Source organism: Tamandua tetradactyla, chromosome 1 (genome assembly GCF_023851605.1).
Source record: "Tamandua tetradactyla isolate mTamTet1 chromosome 1, mTamTet1.pri, whole genome shotgun sequence".
NCBI classification, from domain to species: domain Eukaryota; kingdom Metazoa; phylum Chordata; class Mammalia; order Pilosa; family Myrmecophagidae; genus Tamandua; species Tamandua tetradactyla.
Window position 1 is genome coordinate 53,429,842 of NC_135327.1, and position 22,361 is coordinate 53,452,202.

General features: G+C 36.3%; 1 long non-coding RNA gene across 2 annotated transcripts in view; it reads left to right on the plus strand.

Moving 5' to 3' along the window:
* LOC143646676 (uncharacterized) overlaps nucleotides 1-22,361 on the plus strand; it is a 94,529-nt gene that overhangs the window by 56,742 nt on the left and 15,426 nt on the right. The window contains exons 1-2 of one of the 2 annotated variants that reach the window (XR_013157577.1): nucleotides 4,157-4,312; nucleotides 11,940-12,098. This is a non-coding gene — a long non-coding RNA (uncharacterized LOC143646676). Of the gene's footprint in view, nucleotides 1-4,156; nucleotides 4,313-11,939; nucleotides 12,099-22,361 lie in introns of those variants that run through there. The other variant, XR_013157576.1, reaches the window with a different exon arrangement.

Consider the following 22,361-nt stretch of genomic DNA (forward strand, 5'->3'; position numbering starts at 1 on the left):
CTAATTTTACAAATTTATTTCTCACTGTTCTGGTAAAAGATACATCCTCTGGTCATTCCTGGGGTGTAAGCGTGGGCTTTGCATGATAAATCCACTCTAACATTCTAATCTCTCTAAGCCTCTGGATCCCCGCATCTACATTATACCAGGGCAATTCAGGCATTTCAACCTCAGGTAATGTTGGTCACCTTTTGATCCATGTTTCAGCCAACCATCCAAACAAACTGTTAATGTTTCTAATCCCTCAAGCTATAACATTGAATGCCAAATCTCTGCTTAGTGGGCCCATATCAATAAAGTCAGTGTGATCCAGCCTTATATCACCATTATCCCACACCCTTAAAATCCATTGCCACATATATTCCCCTGATTTCTGTCTATGTAAATTGGAAAACTCACATAGTTCTTTTGGAGTATGATGTACTTCTTCATGTGTGATACTTAGTACCTCACCTTTAGGGGCCTGTTGGGATTTTAGTCTAGTTTTAGGTCTGGAAGAAATGAAGGATGGTGGGGGTGGGTCATGAAACCATTTGCTTCAGGGCATTCATTTGCAGTTTCATCTGGTGAAACAGGATTAATCACTCTAGGGATAATCCCTTCAGGTGGAGGTTGGGTGGCGAACTCCTCAAGGCAGACTGGAGGTGTGGCGGCTATGTCCTCAGGGCAAACTATTATAGGGTCATCTAGAGAATACTCAGCATAACCTACGATTTCAACCTCTCCACTGACGTCATTATCAATCCATATGTCACCATCCCACTTTTCAGGGTCCCATTCCTTTTCAATCAATGCCCTCACTTTAATGGCAGACACCATGCAAGATTGAGATTTCAGTATAAGTTGTAAAGTTGTTACTCTAACAATAAGATTCTGGAGCTGATTTTCAGAGATCTCAAGTCTACGGCTACAGGAAATAACATTCTGTCAGACACTGACAGAAACATCTACATCTGTCAGATGGTGCTTATGCTTCTTGTTTGAAAAGCCTTTAGCCCATCCCTTTCACTCATTAATGTATACAGCATATCTAACAACAACCAGCCAACTTCTCTATATTTCCTATTTCCACAAAACTCCATAAAGGTGTCAAAAACATTATCCCCCAGAGCCTGGCTTTGTATAAGCGAAGCATTAGAATAATTGAATGGCTATGGAATAGTGGAATGACTATCTCTTTTGCCAACTCACCCCATGAATTGGCAGTATCATTTTGATTATGGGAATCAGCGTCCTTAGTGCTTTTGAGTCCAGTCAGAATAGAAAACCATTCATAAAAACTCATTTTTAAGATTCTGTTTCTTAAGACCCCACTCCTGGTACCAAGTTGTATTACTTACAGTTTTCTAGGAAAAAAAGAATCAACAGGAAATATTCATAAATACAGAATTTATGAAAGTTTCTCATGTAACCATGGGAATATAGAGTCCAAAATCTGTAGGGCAGGCTGTGAAGGTGATGATTCCAATGGAGGGTCTGGATGAACTCCACAGGAGCGGCTCACAGGCTGAAGCAGGAAGGTATCAAAACATTATCCCCCTGTCTCTTCTCAATCCTCCTAAAAAGGCTTCCAGTGATTAGATTGAGTATCATTCATTAAATAAGAAACTCCCCATGGCTGATTACAAGTGGAATCAGCTGTGGATGTAGCCAACATGATCATGATTTAATTCTATGAAATGTCCTCATAGCAAAAGACAGGTCAGCACTTGCCCAACCAGACAAACAGATACCACCACCTGGATAGGTTGACACATGAACCTGACCATGACACCCTTTTTTAAAAATACTTGTTACCATTTATATTTCTAAAAACCTAGATTTGTAATTACTTTTTATAAATGTGCTATTTAGCATCTGTAGGAATTAAGAAGTGGATTTGCACGCCAAACAATAAAATACAATAATATTGGCATTTATAATTATCCAAATGTTTATCTTTATCACAGCAATCTTTATTGCTGTTTTGGAACACCATCTAATCACTTTTCCCTTCCATCAAAAGAACTCCCTTTAGCATTGCCTGTATGGCCAGTCTAGTGACAATGAATTCCCTCAAATTTTGTTTATATCAGCATATTATAATCTCTCCCTCCTTTTTGAAATTGAGTGTCACTGAATATAAAATTATTGCCTGGCAGTTATTTTCCTTCAGCGTTGGAGGACAAATTCTGGGAAGAAGATCACCCTGGAGAGGACTTTCCCAAATCAGTGTTTCCTAGTCAAAGTAAGGCCAAGAATCCAAGAAGGAGTAACAGACTATCTCCCTAAGTGCCCTGGGGAGAGGATCAGGAAGGCCTCCAAAAACTTCTCTGATAGTTCCCCAAAGCTGAGCTTTCCTGCCCAACAAGTGCAGTTCTTCCGCTAACTGTTTCCCATAGTCCTGTGGAAGTGCTATGTCTTTAAATATCCACCACCTCCACCCCTATCTGGGGAAGATTGAAACAATGACTGCCCTCAGAGCCAAGACCCAGGAATCCAAATTCACTAATCAAAAGCAATGATCAAAAGAATCAAGTAAAAACAAAAATATAAGCAATGAAGTGATCAACCATGCCCACCCCCATTCTTAGGGAAGAGAGTTTTATGCCTGTTTCTGTAAACAGTGAGCTAGCCAGGGGCTATGTTCTGTGGTGACCTGCTGTGAGAGTGGGGGTGTGGTGGGCCCTGGTAGCTGCCACACAGAGCCATTTATAATTTTTTAGGGCAATTTTTTAGCGTCTTCCTCCCATTCTTTCTTGGATGTTGTGCTGTGTTATTCTGGCCTCATGAGTTTCAAAATAGTTGTTTCAGACAGTTTCTGCCTATTTCGTAGTTCTTTTGGTGGGATGACTCTTAGAGCTCCCTATTCTGCTTCCCTGCAATTCATCCAATATCTATCATTTTTTTAAAAAGACTGCAAATGGGTAATTATCTAAATGGTTAACCATTGGAAACTGTCATATATCTTTGATTTTTAAACATGATTGTATAGATTTATACTGAATGATTAGAAAGTCAGGAAAATATTTCCTCAGTGTATTAATTGAGTTAGAGTCAGTTTCATAAAGAATCTATAGTGCGGCCTTGCTTTTATAAAACTGTATGACATAGGAAATAAAAATAGCTAATATTTATTGCATGTAATAGATGCTGTACTAAATATTTTTCATGCTTTCTCTCATTTAATTCCAAAGATAACACTGTGTGGTAGGTATTATACATTTTCTCATTTACAGATGAGAAACACGAGACTCAGAGTTTAAAAAAAAAATTGTTGTTTTTTATACTTCAGAGCCTGTACCGTGTGTGTATGTTTCTGTATGTATGTGCATAGAGAACTATCTGCAAGTCTGTTTAATTATAAAACTGACAGTGGTTCCAGGCTCTTTCTTTTTTAATACATTTTTATTTTACATTTCCTACATTAAAAAATTTATAATAGCATTATCATTCTTTACAAAGCAAAGGAAGTTATTTTTTTTAATGAATCAAAAAAAATTTTTTAATGTACCGAATGGGATTTTTCTGAATGGGATGTGGAGATGGAAAATCCATATGGATTTTTCAGGACTATTTCAGTATATCATTAATATCATTGAAAGATTATTTTGAATCGATTCTGTTGGTATGGGCTCTATTTTCTTTTCGAAATATACTGGACCTGTCTATCTTATTTGGGCATGAAATGACTAAATGCAAGTGGGCCATGACTTACCTGCTTCTCTCACTTTGAGCTTCTACCTCCTAAGAAAGTAAGGTTCTAGATATATACAGCTAAAATTTCAGATGCCAATTTCATATACTTCTCAACAGACTTCATTTAAAAAATTATACTACTAAGCTGAGATATTCATATTTTTGTTTTAACACAATTTACTATCAATTTTTAAAATGAATCATTATTCTAATCATTTGGTTAGCATTGTATTAACTCACCATTCCTTAGAATTGCTTGCTTATAGTCTTTTGATCACTACACATGGGCAATGTTTAGAATTTATTTCCTTCATTATTTTTTCACACATGCCCCAAAATCATTGCTCATATTGAATGCCATTTTTTTTTTCGTTAATGACCCTCTCATGACAATAACATTTTAAGACCAAAGCAATCTTATTGGATATTGAAATGCTTAGTGGATCTCCAGTTTCTCCAACCAGATGGAGTACGTGTTTCTACTTCATCAGTATTCCTGCAGCATCCATCATCAGGACACAATATCAATTAGAAGAGAAGAAGAGGAACCATTTTTACTCTATAACTTGCAAGATCCAAGGACAGAAAGTTCTCTCTACCTCGATAATGAGTTACCTCAATAATGACTGCTCAGGTAACAATTTTTCACCATAATTGATCTTTAAAAGTGGTATTTCGACATTACAAATACAAAATTATACTCACTTGACACAATAGTCAGAGAACATCCAATTCGTATGGAATGAATTAGAATTCCATGCTATGTTTAGATAAATGCCAAGAGTTTTACTTTGCCTATTTACTTTAGGAGGAAGTGGTACAGAGGTATAAGCTTTTGCACCTCTTCTGGCTGTTGTATGTTCTATTTCTGTGTGTTTTGAACCCATTCATGTTTAGCACTTCATTTTTCTAAAGGTATTCTTCTGTGCTTTAATTTGATTTTAAATCTCAGTTGAATGTAAAAGAATCATGAGCCTCAGAAAGGTTCAAATATTTGGTAAAATAATGGTTCAGAAAGAATGGACCTTCCAAAAAATTACTCCCTTGAGCCCATCCTCTACTTTGACTCAATATCAGATCTTCATTTCATTCTTTGCTGAGTTTAATAAACCTTCATTTCATTAAATATTGTGTACACAATCTTTATGAATATTCAAATGACTATTTATTACTTTTATAAACCTGTTTTCACTGGTCATTTGATATATATTTTTATATTTGACAAATTATTTGTCTATTATTGCATTGGAATGGAACACATTTTTCCCATAAAATTTAATGAAAAATATTTTTTATTGAACAGATTTGCACTCAGGGTCTTCAGGAATAAATTAAAGTAATTAAGTGAGATGTGCAGACCAAACAGAAAGAAAGAATGTAAGGTAGAGAATACCCGCAATAGCTCATTTCCTTCAAGTGCACCCATATCTCCTTAGGTCTTTAGCACATCTCATTCTGCTGGGTGTTTAAAAAAAGCAGAATATGTTTCAGTTATAGCAAGCCCAATTTTTAATGTTCATGAAGTGCTTGCCTTCTGGTAGCATATTACTGGAGTCCCTGGCAAGCTCAACTGTCTGATGTTAAACGTAGCATAGAGGTGATGAAGATTAAATTTGTGCAGAAGTTGACAATTTTGTCGATAGGTTCCCAGCTCTCACACCCATGCTGTAGGTCTAAAATTAAAGCTGTCATAGGTGATATTATTCCTGAGTTGTTCTGAAAGACATCACTTACTCTATATAATTGAAACAGAGTGTCTCCCTACAAACATTAGCATGTCATAAATCATATGGGTTTTGAAAACTACTGGCTTTCAACAGGGTTTTATTTAATGAAAATTAACATAATAAAATGTCCTTATTGCAGTAATCATGCTGCAATGGAACCCATTCAAAACATATGGCTTTCATTCTTCCTTGAAAGAACTAAAACATCTTGCCAAAATAAGATAGGCAAAAAAAAAAGTTTGATTAATTAACATTCCATGATTTGTAATGGATGGAGCATTAGAGAATAACAGTGATGAATTCCAGAATTTATCTTATGTCACCAACCTAAGATTTTATTTTGGTTGCATGCTCCAGTGACATATGGTAAAAGTTGCCAAAGCGTTAGAGCAAAAATGAAGGGTGGGAAAAATTCAATTTTGTTCCATAAGAATTGTGAATTGGGAATAGTCTTTTAAAATGTTAGTTCAGCCGAGACTTGCTGATGAATAGGAAGGTGTGAGTAATTTGCTTTGGAAGGTAGTCATTCAAAATTGCTGGCTATTTTTTTGAGCGTCTAACCAGCACAGGTGACATATATCATGCTATTAGAGGGAAACACTTAAAGCTAAGAGTTGCTTCCAAAATGACATCTTTGCTCAACCAACCTCCCAGGGGAGAATGACCACTTGTGTAGGTTTAAGTTGAAAGCATATTAAATGAGACATTTGAGAGATCATCAAAAAATTAATTTATATTGTACTTGGCTTGACAACAAGAAAGGGAATATTCTCATGGATTTTTGGCATGCTTACACATTAGACATGACGTTTGTGGAAACGTAATTAAGTGCATAAAATTGCTTTATAATAGTATGGTTGGTGAGAAAGGGAAAAAAAACCTCTATTAAAAAAAAGGTAAAGCATCTAAGGTAACAGCTATCCAATGTGAGCATCTTGAGCATTGTTTTTTATTGTAACGATTAGGTTATTTTATTTTGTAGATGGGCATAGTGAGAGATGATGTTTTTCTGATTTTTTTTAATTAGAGAAGTTGTAGGTTTACATAAAAATCTTGCAGAAAGTACATAGTTCACATACACACACAGGGAAAACTGTGTGACAATAATTTTTAAACTACAAAATTCACGTATTTAGCTTGTGACTTGCAAATGACAGTAAACATATTTTGAAAAATTGGCTAAACTTAAAACTTTCTTGATGCTCATAAATTATAGACATACATATATACATATACACAAACACACACACACACATAAACACAAACATATGATAAGCAAACCCTAGTCCAGTGAGGCTCAGTTATAAATCTCTTATTGTTGCTCATTGTAGTTGTCTCTAGAATACCAGGTGGAGGTAAACAACATGTGCAACTATTACAGAGGGAAAGGACACCTTCTGGCCCCTTTCACCCTGGTTTTCTGAGCTCTATTAAGATGCCCTTTTTTGGCCGTTTGTGTATCTTCTTTGAAGAAGTATCTATTCAAGTTTTTTGCCGATTTTTTAAATTGGGTTGTTCGTCTTTATATTATTGTGTTGTAGGATTTCTTTCTGTATTCTGGATGTTAAACACATATCAGATATATGGTTTCCAAATATTTATCCCATCTTGTGGGTTGTCTTTTATGCTAATTATGAAGTTCTTTGATGCACAAGAGTTTTTAATATTGATGAAGTCTGATTTATCTATTTTTTTCCCTATTGCTGTTCATGCTTTTGGTAGAAATTCTAAGAAAGCTCTGCCTAAAACAGTATCCTAAAGATCATTCCTTATGTTTTCTTCTAGAATTTTTATAGTGTTGATTATGTTTTGGCAGTGTTTCAGCAGGATTGGTGTTAATTACCTTGGAAGGTTTGGTTGACATCACCAGTGAAGCCATATAGTCCTGAGCTTTTCTTTTTTGGGAGGCTTTTAATTACTCATTCATTCTCTATTATTGGTCTGTTGAGATAGTCTATTTTTTTCTTAAGTCAGTGTAGGTAGTTTGTATGTTTCTCAAAATTTATCCATTTTATTTAGGCTATCTTATTTGTGGGCATACATTTATTCATTATAACCTCTTATAATATTTTTATTTCTTGGGGGGGTAGTAATGTCCCCTGTTTCATTTCACATTTTATTTTCTGTGTCCTCTCTTATTCTTTACCAGTCCAGCTAAAGTTGGGTTGACTTTGTTGATCTTTTCAAAACTTCTGGTTTTCTTGATTCTTTTTTTCATTCTGTATTTCATAGATTGCCACTCTAATCCATATTATTTCTTCCCTTCTGCTTGCTTTGGTTTTAGCTTGCTCTTCTTGCTTTAGATTCTCCAGTTGTGAGGTTAGGTATCATACTTGAGAACATTCTTTTTTTTTTAATGTAAGCTTTTATAACTAAAACTTTCCCTCTCAGCACTGCCTTTGCTGCATCTCATAAGTTTCTGTATATTGTTTTCATTTTTATTTGACTTAAGATATTTTCTCTTTCCCTCATGATTTCTTCTTTGACCTATCAGTTGTTTAAGAATGAGTTGTTTAATTTTCACATATTTGTGTACTCTCCAACTCTCTCTGTTATTGATTTGCAGTTTCATTGTATTGTGGATACATTGTATGTTTTCAATTTTTTTTAATTTATTGAAACATATTTGTCATGGAAAATGACCCATGTGCACTAGAGAAAAATGTGTACTCTGCTGCTGTTGGGTGAAATTTTACATATGTTTGTTATGTCTGGTCGATTTATAAAATCATTACATCTTCTATTTCCTTATTGATAGTCTGCCTACATGTTATATTCATTATTGGAAGTGGTATATTGAAATAGCCTACTATTAATGAAAAGCTGTTCTTCCTTCAAATATGTCAAGATTTGCTTCATATATTTTTGGACTCAGGAATTAAGTGCATATATATTTATAATTATGTCTTTTGTTGAATTGACCCCTTTGTCAGTATATGGTGACCTTCTGTAGCTCTTGTAACAATTTTTTACTTAGTCTGTTTTATCTGATATTTGTATGGTTACTCAGGCTCTCTTTTGTTTACTATTTGCATGGTATACTTTATTCCATCCTTTCACTTTAATCTACTTGTGTCATTGAATTTAAAGTGAGTTTCTCCTAAATAGCATATAGTTTGGTCATACTTTTTTTGGCTGTTCTGCCAACATCTGCCTTTTGACTGAGAATTTAATCCATGTTTATTTAAAGAAACTCCTGATAATGCAGGACTTTCTTCTGCCATTGCACTCCATGGTCTTTGTAACCTTATACCTTTTTGTCCCTCAATTCTTCCATTAATGCCTATTTTCATATTTATTTCTAAATTGCAATGTACCTTTTTTCATCCATTCTTATTTCTTTTGTATATATTTTTCGTATATTTTCTTTGCAGTTACCATGGAGCTTAACTTTAACATCCTGACTCTATAACAATCCTGTTTGATTTGATACCAGCTTAACTTCATAGCATATACAAATATGCTGTTCCTATACCTTCCCATCCACCACCTTTTTATTGTACTTGTTACAGATTATACCTTTATACATTGTATGCCCCAAACCATATATTTTTCAATATTTTTATGCATTTGCATTTTAGAAGCAGTAAGAAATAAGAAGTAGAGTTGCATGCCAATAAATATAATACAATAGAATTGGCATTTATACTTACCCAGTAGGTATAAAGAAATATCTATACCAGAGGTATTTCTTTCTATATGTCCTCAGTCTACTATGCATTGTCCTTTCTTTTCAGTCTGAATTCCCTTTAGCATTGCTTGTAGGGCAGTTCTAATGGTAATGAACTCCCTCAACTTTTGTTTATCTGAATGTCTTACTCTCCCTCCTTTTTGGAAGATAGTCTAACAGGATATAAAATTCTTGGCTGACAATTTTCTTTCAGCACTTTAAATATTTCCTTTCGCTTACCTCCATGGTTTCTTAAGAAATTAGCACTTAATCTTATTGGAACTTCCTTGTATGTACCTTTGCTTTTCTGTTGCAGCTTTCTGAACTTTCTCTTTGTCCTTAACATTTGACAATTTGACAACTCTGGTTGTAGAGTATATAGTATATATGCTGTGCTTATAGAGCATATGATTATCTTCAAGTTTAGCTTTTGAGATTCATTGGGTTTCTTAAGTATGCATATATGTGTCTTTAGCTTGTTAAATTTGGAAAGTTTTCTACTGTTATATACACTAGCCAAAGTTGACAAGGTTTACCAAACCTGTTATAATGACATATTGCTAATTGGTAATATAAGTCATTGTAATTTTATTAGAAAATTAAAATTTGGCAAAATTTCTTGAGTAGCAAATATATGTTTATATTCTTGTATCCATAAACTTATTTCCTAGAATTTATTACATGAGAATGGTACAAGAATGCAAACATCTTCTGCTTGAATAATGATTATTATAATAAAGCATATGAAACATTCTACTTTCACTAAGAAACCATGGAATATTCACTTAATGGATCATTAATACTGTGATTAAAACGTTAAAAACTGAAGAACTGAAGTTATTGGTAGTTCCAGGGCATCTAATGTTCACTTAGGGAGCTCATGCGTTTTTTTATCTCAAAAATTCCTTGAGCTTAATGTCATTAAAATTTCTTTACAGTCAAGAGTTCCAGGAAAGTTGACAAGTACCTTCTTACAAAGTTTTTCATGTGTGATAAAAAGAACCTTCTACTGTTTAAGTTCCTTTGTATGTAGGTATTCTGTTATTTTCAGCCAGAATCATCCTAATGTAAATTGCAGAATGCCCTAAACTTTAGATGCCCTAAAGTTCCCAACCAGAGCATGTCAATTAGAAAATATCAAAGGTGCCCTCAGTTTTTGCTAATATATATAAATTTAGGCTACTCCCAACATTCTTGTTTTTAAATAGTCGTAAAAATTTCTGGCTTTTTTTCTTCCTTACAATATTATAACATAGTCCATGAATTTTATCTGAAGTGTGATTGTTTCTGATTCTCATGGTTTCCTCCTGATTTTCTTAAGTAAAGTTGCTGACTTCAGACTGCCAGAATAATTATTGGCAGTTTTCCAAGGAGTATGGCTATTATGCCCCCAAAAGATGAAAAATTCTTTCCTTCCCTTTCCCTTTTATTTCCCTTCTCATTCTTTCTGCTTTAAGGCCAATATTTTGAAATGGCTCTCACAAACTGCTGATGTAAATGTCCACATAACCCACTGCAATGGTCACATAAAACAAGTGGAAAAGTGCTTTGAGGCAGGAGGACGTTTTGCAAGGCTGTGGGACCTACATTAATTTTGTTGTTTTATCTTAACAACATTGTCCCTGTATTAAGAACAACAAATAAGAATAGGTAAATGATGGCAGGACCTTCCTAAATTATTTTCATAAATGAAAGTGAATTTGTCCCTAAAACTGAGATACTATCTTGGCTACCTCTTCATAATACATAATATACATGTTCATAATAAACACCAATCTTTTGTCATTTTATATAGCAAACACTTATGTAATGATGGTTTAACCTTTGTTTTATTTCAGGTATATTCAATGTACTTTATAAATGATAACTATTTTAATCTTTATTACAACTTTTGAAGGGAGTACTTTTAATGTTCTCAGTTTACTGATGAGGACATGTAAGCATAGATTATTTAAGTAACTTCCCCAAGCCACAGGGCCAATGAGTGGCAGAATTGTGATAGTGATCAGTTCACTTGGCACATAGAAGTGAACTGAATTGTAGAAGCTATTCACTAAATATAAGAATGCGTGAACCGTCTCACCATATGCTTCATTTTCCTTTGGAGGTAAGTGTCAAGGAAAATGAAAGAAAGAAAAAAAAGGAGAAAAAATCTAGTTGGAATGTTTTCTCCTTTTTTCCTCCCTCATTTCCTCTGTCCCTCCCTCTCTCCTTCCCTCCCCCCCTCCCCCCCTTACTTCCTTCCCTCCTTCTTTCCTTCTTTGTATATGTAATGATGATCCTCTTTGGAAGTAATTATGCTTTATCAACATAAACAAACTGAGAAAGGGCAATTTTAATTTTTTTTTTTTTCGCATGGGCAGGCAGTGGGAGTCAAACCCGGGTCTCTGGCATGGCAGGCAAGAACTCTGCCCTCTGAGCCACCATTGCCCACCCAAAAGGACAATTTTAAAGAAAGTAAAAGTCCAAAAATTCTGTTCTCCCATAAACTGAAAGATCCCAATAATGGCTATTATACAACAGAACAAATATGGTAGCCATGTTGCCCATTGGCATTATCTCCCCCAACTCCAGGTGGATTTGAATGCATTTATGGCAGAATCATATTCAGCTTTCTTTTCACTTTTGCTAAGTATGGTCAATTGCACAAATGACCACAAATTCTTCCTCTTCCTTTATCCATGACTTTTTGCAGTGTGATTTTACAGGTCCCCCCATCAAGTAATGGCAATTATCTCTCTATTTTTTAAATAGGATTTAGCCATATGGTATGTATTGTTCAATGAGACATTAGAAAACATGATGCAAGCAGAGGCTTTAAAAACATATGATCACTGAGGCTTTCTCTCTCTTGCTATTCTTAGGAAATCTGTGATTACCACCATATGAAGGAGCATCAGCTGGCCTGCTGAAGGATGAGGGACATGTGGTCCAGTACTTCCCTTCACCCTGCAGTCAAGCAGCTAGCCAGTATAAGGAATGTGAATGAGGCCATCAACCATCATATGACAACAAACATTTTGGTGAGTTCCACCAATACCCTGTGGAGGGACAAGTGGACCCAACAGCCCAAAGTGCAACTTAAAGAATCATGAGCAAACAAAGATCGACAGGTTAAGTTGCTAAATTTGGGGGTGGTTTGTTACACCACAAAAGCTAACTGCTATACCATGAGAGGAATTAGTGACTGATTCACCTTTAAAGGGAATAGAAGCTTCAGGTGGGATATATGACTAGAGAAGGGAAATCTTTTCCCATTCTGGACAGATGCAGAAATGGAAGCCCTGGAAGAAAGCCAGAATCTCAGTGGAAACACTGAAAATTGAGATAATTTCATTCAAGTCCCTTTCCAGATCTAGATGGAGGAAAGGGATGCATGAAGTTTACATTGAGGGCTAGGTCCATGGCCGCCATATTTGTTTTTGTTTTAATTTTTTATTCCATCCACCATTTCTTAGGTTCTCCCATGTAAATAGCCCTCAGAAGCAGAACACGGAATGACTGTGTGCTTTACCAACTCAAAGTCTTTCAGTGTTGCAGTCATTCTTAATTCTCTTAGAATTTCATTAAAAGTAATGCATTGGGCTAATGAGACTTAGGTCCTTAGCTGTATTTCCTTTCCTTCCTGCCCTAGAGTCCTTGCCACTGAACAGCCCACCTTTCATTTCCAAAGGATGCCTGAGTACTCCATAAACTTAGCTGGTGGACTTATAAACTTTATGGCCAAGGAATCAGTCGGCCCAGAAAGGCAACCTGCTTCTGGTGTGAAAAGTAGCAATTGTTTGCATATGGTTAACCTGAAGGCATAAGGAAGCCAAATATTAGGGTTAAAACCCTGAGTTTCTTTGGAGCAGGTCCTGGTAGGATTTCCTCTCCTTTATTAAGTCCTTGGCTGCACTGGTTTAGTTGACTGAGCCCAAAGGAAGTGTGGCCAATGAGTGAACTATATGTATGACCCTAAGCACCTGGTTAGAATTGGCCTTTGTTTAATAACCTGAGGCAACCTCCCAACTCCTCATATAGGCAAAGTTCAGCAAGAAAAAAAAAAACTCATTTATAAAACTCTTTAGACTCAAATATTTTTTGAGGAAACTCATTCATAAACTACCATTTACTATTTTCTGTACCTTTTACATAGAACTTAACACTTTTGGTCTGGTGTTCTATTTATTGAACTAAAATTGGTTTTGATCCCCCAAAAGTCAGGATCTTCTTATGATAAACCTCTTAGACTCTATTGCAATGAAGAAAGCCAGCAGTCTCTGCCTACCTCTCAGTTCACTGCTATGTACCACCTCATTTTAAAAGATGAGAGACATTTACTGATTATAGGTCTCAAAGTCCAGAATATCCACAGTCCATCATTGCTAGTGGCAGGGGGACTGTGTGTTTAATAGGGGCTGTATTTCTGTCCACACTCATTCCATACAAAGGAAACAGTAACTCTTTGAAGACCAGGCAGCTTGCTTTCTTCACTCCCTCTATACTGACAAATATACTGGGCATTGCTTCATATCGCTTGCACTGTGTGATAAGGAAGCTGTTTTTAAGGTTTGAAATTTAAGGTGGTAAGCAGGACATTCATTTAGGGCATATGTTTCAACTTGGGTTCTTCAAACCTCTCTGCTGGGAATTATTAGACACCGACTTGATCAAAATATGTTCTTATATCCCAATTTCTATTCATCAATATGTTCTTACCTCTCTTGTTGGCCTCTCAGGAAAAAAAAATGATTAACAAGGATAGTTTTGGGCATCCCTGGATCTGCCAGTCCAGAGATACAAAAACAATAAGATTTCTCTTGCTTGCAGAATGTTTCGAAGAAATAGCTGTTGATTTAAATAACTTACTGATTAATGATTTTTTATTATTCTTCCAAAATTGTTTGTATAAAACAGTATTCTCTTGTAGCCTGAAACCACAATTTATCAGGCACAACAGGAAAAATAGGAACTTCACAGTGGAGAAGGCTGGCAGGCACTACTTTAATCAAGTGATTAAAGTTAATCTTACCAGTAATGGTACAAATCAGAATGGTGTGCCATATAATACGAAACACTGAGAATACAACATTAGTTCTGTAATATTTCTGCTAATGATATATGACCTGAATTTAGTCATGAGGAAAAATAAAGATAAATTCAAACCCCAACTGAAGGACATTCTACAAAATAGCCTTGTAATCTTCAAAATTTAGCCATGTTTAAGATAAAAACATTAAGAAAAACTGAGAAAAGTTTACAGATGGAAAAAGACTGAATAGATACAACAACTAAAATGTACCATATGGTTCTGAAATGAATCTTTTCACTAGAAAGGTAGTTACTGAGACAATCTGTGAATTTAAATGAGTTCTGAGGGTTAAATGGTAGTTATGCATCAGTGTTATTTTCCTTATTTTGATGGATTTCTGTTATGTAAGAGAAATCTTTGATTTTTAGAAAACAGTAAAATATTTGGAGGTTTTGGAGCATCAGGTTAGCAACTTACTCTCAAATGGTTCAGGGAGAAAACATTCCTCATATTGTAGTTACAAATAATAAAAATGTATAGGTCCTCCTAGAATTGTGATTCCAGGATAATTAGCCATGCTGATGGTCTGGATAAGTAAGAGACAGATAAACATGGTCAGAAATGCCAGTAATACTAAACGAAGACTTAAGGGATGCCTAACATTTCAAAGCCAGGGGTTTCTACAGCAGTGCAGGGATTCAGTAATTAGTAATTCTTAATCAGTAATTAATTTAAAGCCAGTGACCATTTTTGCTGAAGTTTCAGAAAGTGCATTACTGGAGTAGACAGTGTTGGTACCCTGACTACTCTGTTTAGAAAATGTCCTGAAGCTCCCCTGCAGTCTTCCAAATGCTGTATCTGCATCAGTTTGCCTTAAGACCATTTGGGGATTAGTGTACTCTGCCCAGGTATGTTGCTTTAATTAAGCCTTTTGTGAAGAGCCCTCAATCACTGACTGATGGATATTAGTGTGTAAACACTACTCCAGCTCCCTTGCTCTACAGTTCTTAAGTTGCATGTTCTATTAGAGCTCTCAGAGTTCCTTAGCTGGACTGAGCTGGAGCTGCACACAGTGGTAACTATTTTGACAACACACCCTCTATAGGCTGCCTTCCCTTCCTTGAGTCATTCCTCACTCACTTCCTGTAATCATCTCCCAAATAAACTAAAGACACTCACATCTCATAGGCTCAGGGTCTGCTTTCAGGGACCTCCAACTAAGACTAATATTTAATTTAATTTTTGGTAGGTTCTAGTCTATCCCTAGATACGGATCCATATGGAGTTAAAATTTTGTTTTAAGTATCAATTTCTCATCTCATTGAAAATCAGAAGATTTTTACCAACTTGTGTTAAATCTAAAAAATAAAATTGATGATGATAAAAATATCCGTTCCTTTAAATAAAGTTTAAAGCACTCAAGAGAGTAAGAATGGACACCTCTCTGTAATCCAGAATATTCATTACAAAATATTAAACTATTAGAATGAACACTATTTTAATATAACACTATTATAACACTATTTTCTATGTACCAAGGAAAAAATTAAGAAAAATGCAAAGTCAAAGCTGAATTTTCAAAGTCAAAGTAAAAAATTCAAGCCCACCCAGTAGCTTAGGGACCCTTCTCCTGGCTTTGAAGCCAGGTTTTCTTTAAGAACACACACACATACACACACACACACATACACACACACACACTTAATTCAGTACCCAAAGAAACAAGTGTTTATATCTTTGGATATTTTTGGATTTTCAGTTTGGGTAGATCTGTCCCTGGGATGTGAACAAACGAGAAACAGTGGAGGAGAAAAGAATACAGAGCTAAGGCAATGAGCAAGTAGAATCAGTTCTATTATGTGCTGTCAGTCTTGAGTGTGAATAAGGCTGCACCTGGAAGAAGGGAAAAAAGGATGTATTCATCCATCCCTCCTCATGTGGGGAGGCAGATGGGGCAAAGGGGCTGTTCTGTCAGGAGAGTGATTCAGGAGTCCTTTCTCACTAAAGATTAATCATACGAAAGGGCAGGGGTAAAGAATACTCTGCTCTATTTGCTTCTCAATCTCTCCCCTCTGCTTGGGTCCCAAATGACTCTATTTTCATAGGTCGAGATATTGGTGGAGCAGAGCTGCTGAAAGGTTTGAGACATCTGGGAGATGAATCACTCTATGCAGAAATGGAACAATTAGCCACTTTTAGTCCGGCACAAAGGCCTTGAGAGGTGTCTAATTGAGTGATCTGCAATGGAGCCAGGAAACAATGTGGATGTGAAAAGAATCCCACAATTAATTTCTGCATTGATCTAATGGAACATAATTTGTTAATGTGTACAGAGCCCAGAATGGGCCTTTTCCATGATGCTCATGAATTTAAAGCCTATGGCACTCCTCTAGTGCTTGTATATGCTGGATGAGTACCTGAAAAATAAAGGATGCAGTTAAATGCAAGCCTTTTTTTGCAGCGCATTATTAAATCTGTGACCTTTTAAACATACAGTGAAACATTTTGGCATGGCTAAGGCCACACATTTCTCTAGAACATCAGGTTTAGAATTAGGCATTGGCAGTCAAGTGATTTTGAGGTATTAGACCACTTACCAAAAATCACATTGCCTTTGGACAATTTTAGAAATAGAAGGTAAAAGTGTAAAGAACCCAATATATTTCTATTTAAAAAGTGGAAACAGATTATATCATACAGACTTTTGTCCAAGAAAAAAGAACTCACTTCCTTATAGATGCTAAAAAATATGTTAACTATATATGCTTATGGACAATTGTGCTGTTGTCTCTTTTTCCCTAAGTGAAGTAATTTAAGGAGTCTAAGGAGACTTTGGCCTTTAGAATAATAATAATTTATCACTGTGATTAAACTTGCATTTTTATAATAATGAATTAAACTTTAAATATGCGTTCTGCTTATATTTTATCTCTACTTTTTACACTGATTTTCAGTTCCCAAGCCAGCAGACAGTGTGGACCAGGGCAAACACTTAATTGCTTGGTGCCTGACTTTTTCTGGTGAAAAACAAAGGGGTAGAAGAAGTTCATTCACAGGAGCACTCGTTAACCATCCCTTGACATCTGCTGATATTCACAGAGAGGAAAATTTAAATATTGGTATGAAAAATAAAATTCACTAAACTAACCAAAGTATTTCCTCTTCCTTCTAATGCTTTCCAGAGAAGCAACTTTTCTTTAGAACCATATATCCATGGTTCTGTGTTGTCAGGCTTAGAATCATGAAATTCAGCAAAGGGGAAACTAGCACATGAGATTTTACAGTCCTGAAGGTCAACTCACTTTAGCAGGCACTGCCTTATAAACCCAGGAATTCAATTCTTCGGGAAACAGCCTGAACACTGTAGGGTTGAAGAAGTGGAACGTTACATGCTTAGATGAGGAGACAAAGCATGACAAAAAGATGGGGATGGGTAAGGGAGAAAATGACTTAAGAATGGGTAGAAGGTCCATAGGTCTCTTTGGCTCAACACTGTAACCCCGTGGGCCCAGAAAAATGTCTGACACATGGTAGACATTCAGTCAATTTAAGATAACAAATATAGGTTTCTGTGTCAAAACAGCACCTTGACCTAAAGCAAAACTGAGATTGAATGGTCCAAAGAGAGGCAATAAAGGTTTCATATGGCTGGGGAAGGTTGTATATGATTTGCTACTGAAAACCCAGAATCTGTGTTTATATGCACATTTAGCTGCTGCCTCAGTGATTCAATGATGCCAAGCAAAAAACTGGTCAATTTAGGCAACAACACAAGTCAAACTGACTGGTTTATTGCATCAACTGGGCAACAAAAGCTTAGTCATAAACTGGGGTTTGAGTATACATACGAGAACCTGTACATGCTAGACACTGTGTCTCCTAAAAGACTTACTGAAGTAGGCACTCAAAAGTAATGAAAGCAGAATGTTAGCAGATTAATTTTTCATTGCATTTCATATCAAAAGTAGCATTATCTTGGAGTACTAAACAGATGAAAAACTTCAAACTACTAGCAAGTAGAAGAGAAGTTTCCATAGAATATCTATCAGTGCTATGAAGCGTTCGTTAGCTTTTTTAATGGGTGTGTTTCTGTGAAAATTCTGTTAGTGTACTGCTTAGCTGCTCATTAATCAATATTATAGTCCTAGAAAAGTTTCTGTTGAATTTTTTTACTAAAGTAGAAAGTGGTGCCAAAAAATACTTTTTTTTTTTTTGCATGGGCAGGCAACGGGAACAAAAAATGCATATTTTTTAAGGGTGCTTTCCTTTCAATAAAATGGAGAAAAATAAGTCAACCTTGAGGGGAAAATTTTGGACTTGATAAGCTAATTGATTAATAAATTCAGGGTGGTCGTACTTAATTTAAGAGAATAGAAATATGCTCAAACAGGCATATCCTTAATAGTTTCATGGTCGAACCCTATGTGATAGCACAGAGTAGCCTCCCACATTTGATCCTGATGCAAATGCAGTCTTAGTTCTTTGGTTCCTGCTTAGTAAAGTTCCTCCAGAAATGTCTAAAGGATTATATAGGCTTTGAAATCTAAGCCAAATGACCAGCCCTCATAGCTGCAGGGAAAACAAGGAATGCTTTCCCTGAGTATTAAAACATCTTTATGACATCTTCTCACGATTATTAGAGGACTGAAGGCTCCCACATCCTTTTCATCAGAGGCACTTCCTGCCTCAATTCCTGATTCCCATATGTCCTTCCAGTGGAGTAGCCCACTCCTGCATAGTTTTGCCTCTGGGAACTCACATTGTTCTTGGTTAGACTTAATTTATTGTTGTTCACAGTCTGCCCCCATCAGTTTCTATATATCTTTTTATGTTAGGATTTGTGATCTAGGAAGTTCTATAACACTGAAGTTTTGCATTGGCCATTGCAACAAACACTGTATTATTATTCATGCTTATCTCTGAGAATCAGATGTTTAATTCAATACATTCATGTGCCAGCACACCCTGACACCAGAAGGCAGTTTCTATATTAGAAATATAGGTACATCCAAGCCACATAGAGGGAAATTACAAATTAAAATCACTGGACAAGGGCTCTGATTCTGGAATTTCCAGGAATATAAGAAAATCAGCATGTGGTTTGCTCACCTTGAGGTTTGCTGGTAGTAGTGTTGCCAAAGCAAGGCAACTTTATGAGACAAGACATAAAACTCGATAGCTTCCTCATGAGAATAAATGTCAAATCTCATTCTGGGTACTACTTCATGATTCAGATTCATGAAGATATCTCATATATTGAACTTAAAATAGTGCTTTCCTCTAGTGTTCCCATTATGGTTATTCCTGAGTTATGGAGAACATTCATGTGTTCCTCTTTCCTTAATTACAGAAATATATATTCTTGATTTAACCAACAATGATTTCACCTATGACTTATGAGTCAGCAGGACTTTGAGGGCATAGAGCCATGCAGAATGTCAATGGAAAGTGAAGAAAGGAGGAAGGTAATACTTTATTGCAAACTACTTGAACATGGAGGTTTTCAGAGTGGCAGGTCAGGATTCCTTCTTTAGTCTGAATTTCCCATTTTCCTTCTTTCTATCCAATTATTACACTTTGAAGTCTTCCTTTGCAGCCATAGGTGGTTTCATTTATTCTTGCAAGTAATCCTCTGCTTTATATTTCCTAGATGGAACAAAGTGTTGGTGGCAAAGAGAGACAAGACTTATGTGCTTTGTGATTTAAATCACGTTCTCTTTTCAGACTCAGATTCAAGCAGATGCATGCCTGCTCTCCTCTCTCTTAGGATCAAGACCCTCCTTTCCAGTTTCTTGCTTTCTACCTCTATGTAAATGTCCCAGAGATACTTCAGGATCAATAGGGGTAAAGCTGGACTCATCATTTTTCCCCAACAAGCTGTCTTTTCTCCTGCACTCTTAGTTAAGCAAATATTATGTAACATGTACTGTGCTAGAAGTTGGGGAGAAATATATGGAAATTTAAGTCCCCGAATAGACAAGTGTTTGCAACACTGCAGATTTGGCTTTCCAGACAAAAGAAAGACCATGAGTGGATATTCAGTGATAAAAAAATAAAGAGGAAAAACGAAAATAAAAGAAAAAAATGAGAAATTTAGTGTGACTGGAATGGAGGGTTCTGTGAGAGGGGCTAGCATGAAGGAAGAAAGGAAGTGTGGACTCATATTATGACGGGTCTGAAATGGTCCCATAGAAGACTAACTTTAAAAGGCCCAGTCGGAAGGTTATTGTTAAATTTGTTAGGAGAATGGTTAGCAGCTAGGTTCAGGAACTTCCAATGGCAACTGTGAAACTAGAGTAAATATCTAGGTGGGATCATAGTTTAGGGTCCAAACAATGTTAGTAGAAAATAAACTTGAGAAGTATTCATGAACAAGAAAAGAAGGATTATTTAAGAATGGCTATTTAGGGAGAGTGAGAGAGAGGGAATATCAGTTTGACTCTAAGGTTCTAGTGCAACACTCCACACTGACAGTATTCAGAGTCATCTTTTACTTCCTCTTTCTCCACATTCCTGGAGCCATTGATGATGCCCCAATGTCTACTAAGTAAAGTAACAGTTCCCTGCTTTGTAGTAGGAGATGTTTTTGGTATTCCTCCCATGCTCCCCGATCTTTACTATTTCAGTGCATGCAATTCAGAGCAGTAAATTCCAGCCTCTGCTTCTCTTTGTGTGAGGGCTTTCTCTGGCCACCAGAGCCATCTCTGCCAGTGCACATGGTGTGGTGGTTTAAAGTTGTATGTAACCTCAATTAGAATGGTCTTGATCCTATAACTGGAGCCTTTAAAAGAGAATGAAATTCAAAGAGAGAGAGAGGAAGAAAGTCACAGAAGCAAGAAGCTGAAATTAATAAAATCTTAGGAGAGACCAACAGCCACTGCTATGTGCCTGGCCATGTGACAGAGAAGCCAAAGATTACCAGTCTTCAGGAAGAAAGCATTGCCTTGATGACACCTGGATTTGGACTTTTTCCCAGGTTCAAACTGTGAGCAAATAAATTCCCATTGTTTAAGTTGAACCATTTCATGGTATTTGCTTCAACAGACTAGGGAACTAAAACACATTGGAAGGCAGAAGTGCCAGGAACTAATACCTCCCACAAAAGCAGTCTTCAATCAATCACTGAGGGTTGGTATATAAAACACCCCAGCTTCTACACCTCTCAGCAATCACAAACATAAGCATGGTCGGTACTGTTTCTCAGAGATTCTCGGTGAGTTTAAGCCCCTGTTGTTCAGAGTAATTTAGCAATTTGCCCTGTATCAGCTTCCTCTTTCCTGTCTTATGTCCCCATTCCACCACTGGTGTTTCCTGGTATCAATTTCCAAATAAATCACTTGCCTTGAATTTTTGTCCTAGGGTTTGTTTCTAGGGGAACAAAAGATAAGGCACAGGCATTAATACCATTTGCTATCAAGCCTCAGTTTTGCTTTCTTACTCGTTTTCAAATGCCACATGTTCTGTGAAGCTTCCCCCTAACTTCTCATCACAGGTGCATTCTCGCAGAGCACTTTGTGATTTTTAAAACATTTGATCATGTATTTTCCTGTTTTTTCCTCCTAAAGACCGTGACCTTGCTGAGCACAGGAACTGAGTTCTATACACATCAGGGTCCCTAAAACTTAGTATATATGAGATATTTGAAACTATCTACACAATTAGAATTGATAGACTTGAGTCTTTTAGTTTGAATTTTTGTAGAAGAGACTGTTTGAAGCTGAGAAGTGGTTGGGACTTTTCTTTCTGGTATTTTAAAATAAGGTGAATTGAGTGGTGAATTGGAACCTCCACATGTCCTGGAACTTGGTATAGGAATTCAAGTCTGTGCTTGTTTTTCCGTGAAGCCTCAGTCTTAATCATGTTTCAAGGACAGGCAGGAAGATATGGGTGGAAAAACATCATCCATCATTTGACAAGTAGATACTGAGTGTCCTTTCTAAGTTATGTGTGGAAAGGTCCACAGTGAGGAAAACTGACCTCATGGAGCTTGCCACCTAGTGGGGAAGAAAGACATTCGCCATATACATGCACAAGTAAGTTAATAATCACAAATTCTGATACTATTTTAAGGGATGTAGTAAATCTTCCAAGAGTATTGTATAAATAGGGAAGCTTAGCTTAATCTGAAGGCTCGAAGGAAGCTTTTTGAGGAGGCAAAAGGTAAGATATAGCTGGAGGATGAGGAAGAAGTGACAAAGTAAAGAGCCAAATGCAAACTGTATTTCCCATGTTCCCTTGACAAAATGGCTTTTGGCTAATTTTATCCAATAGG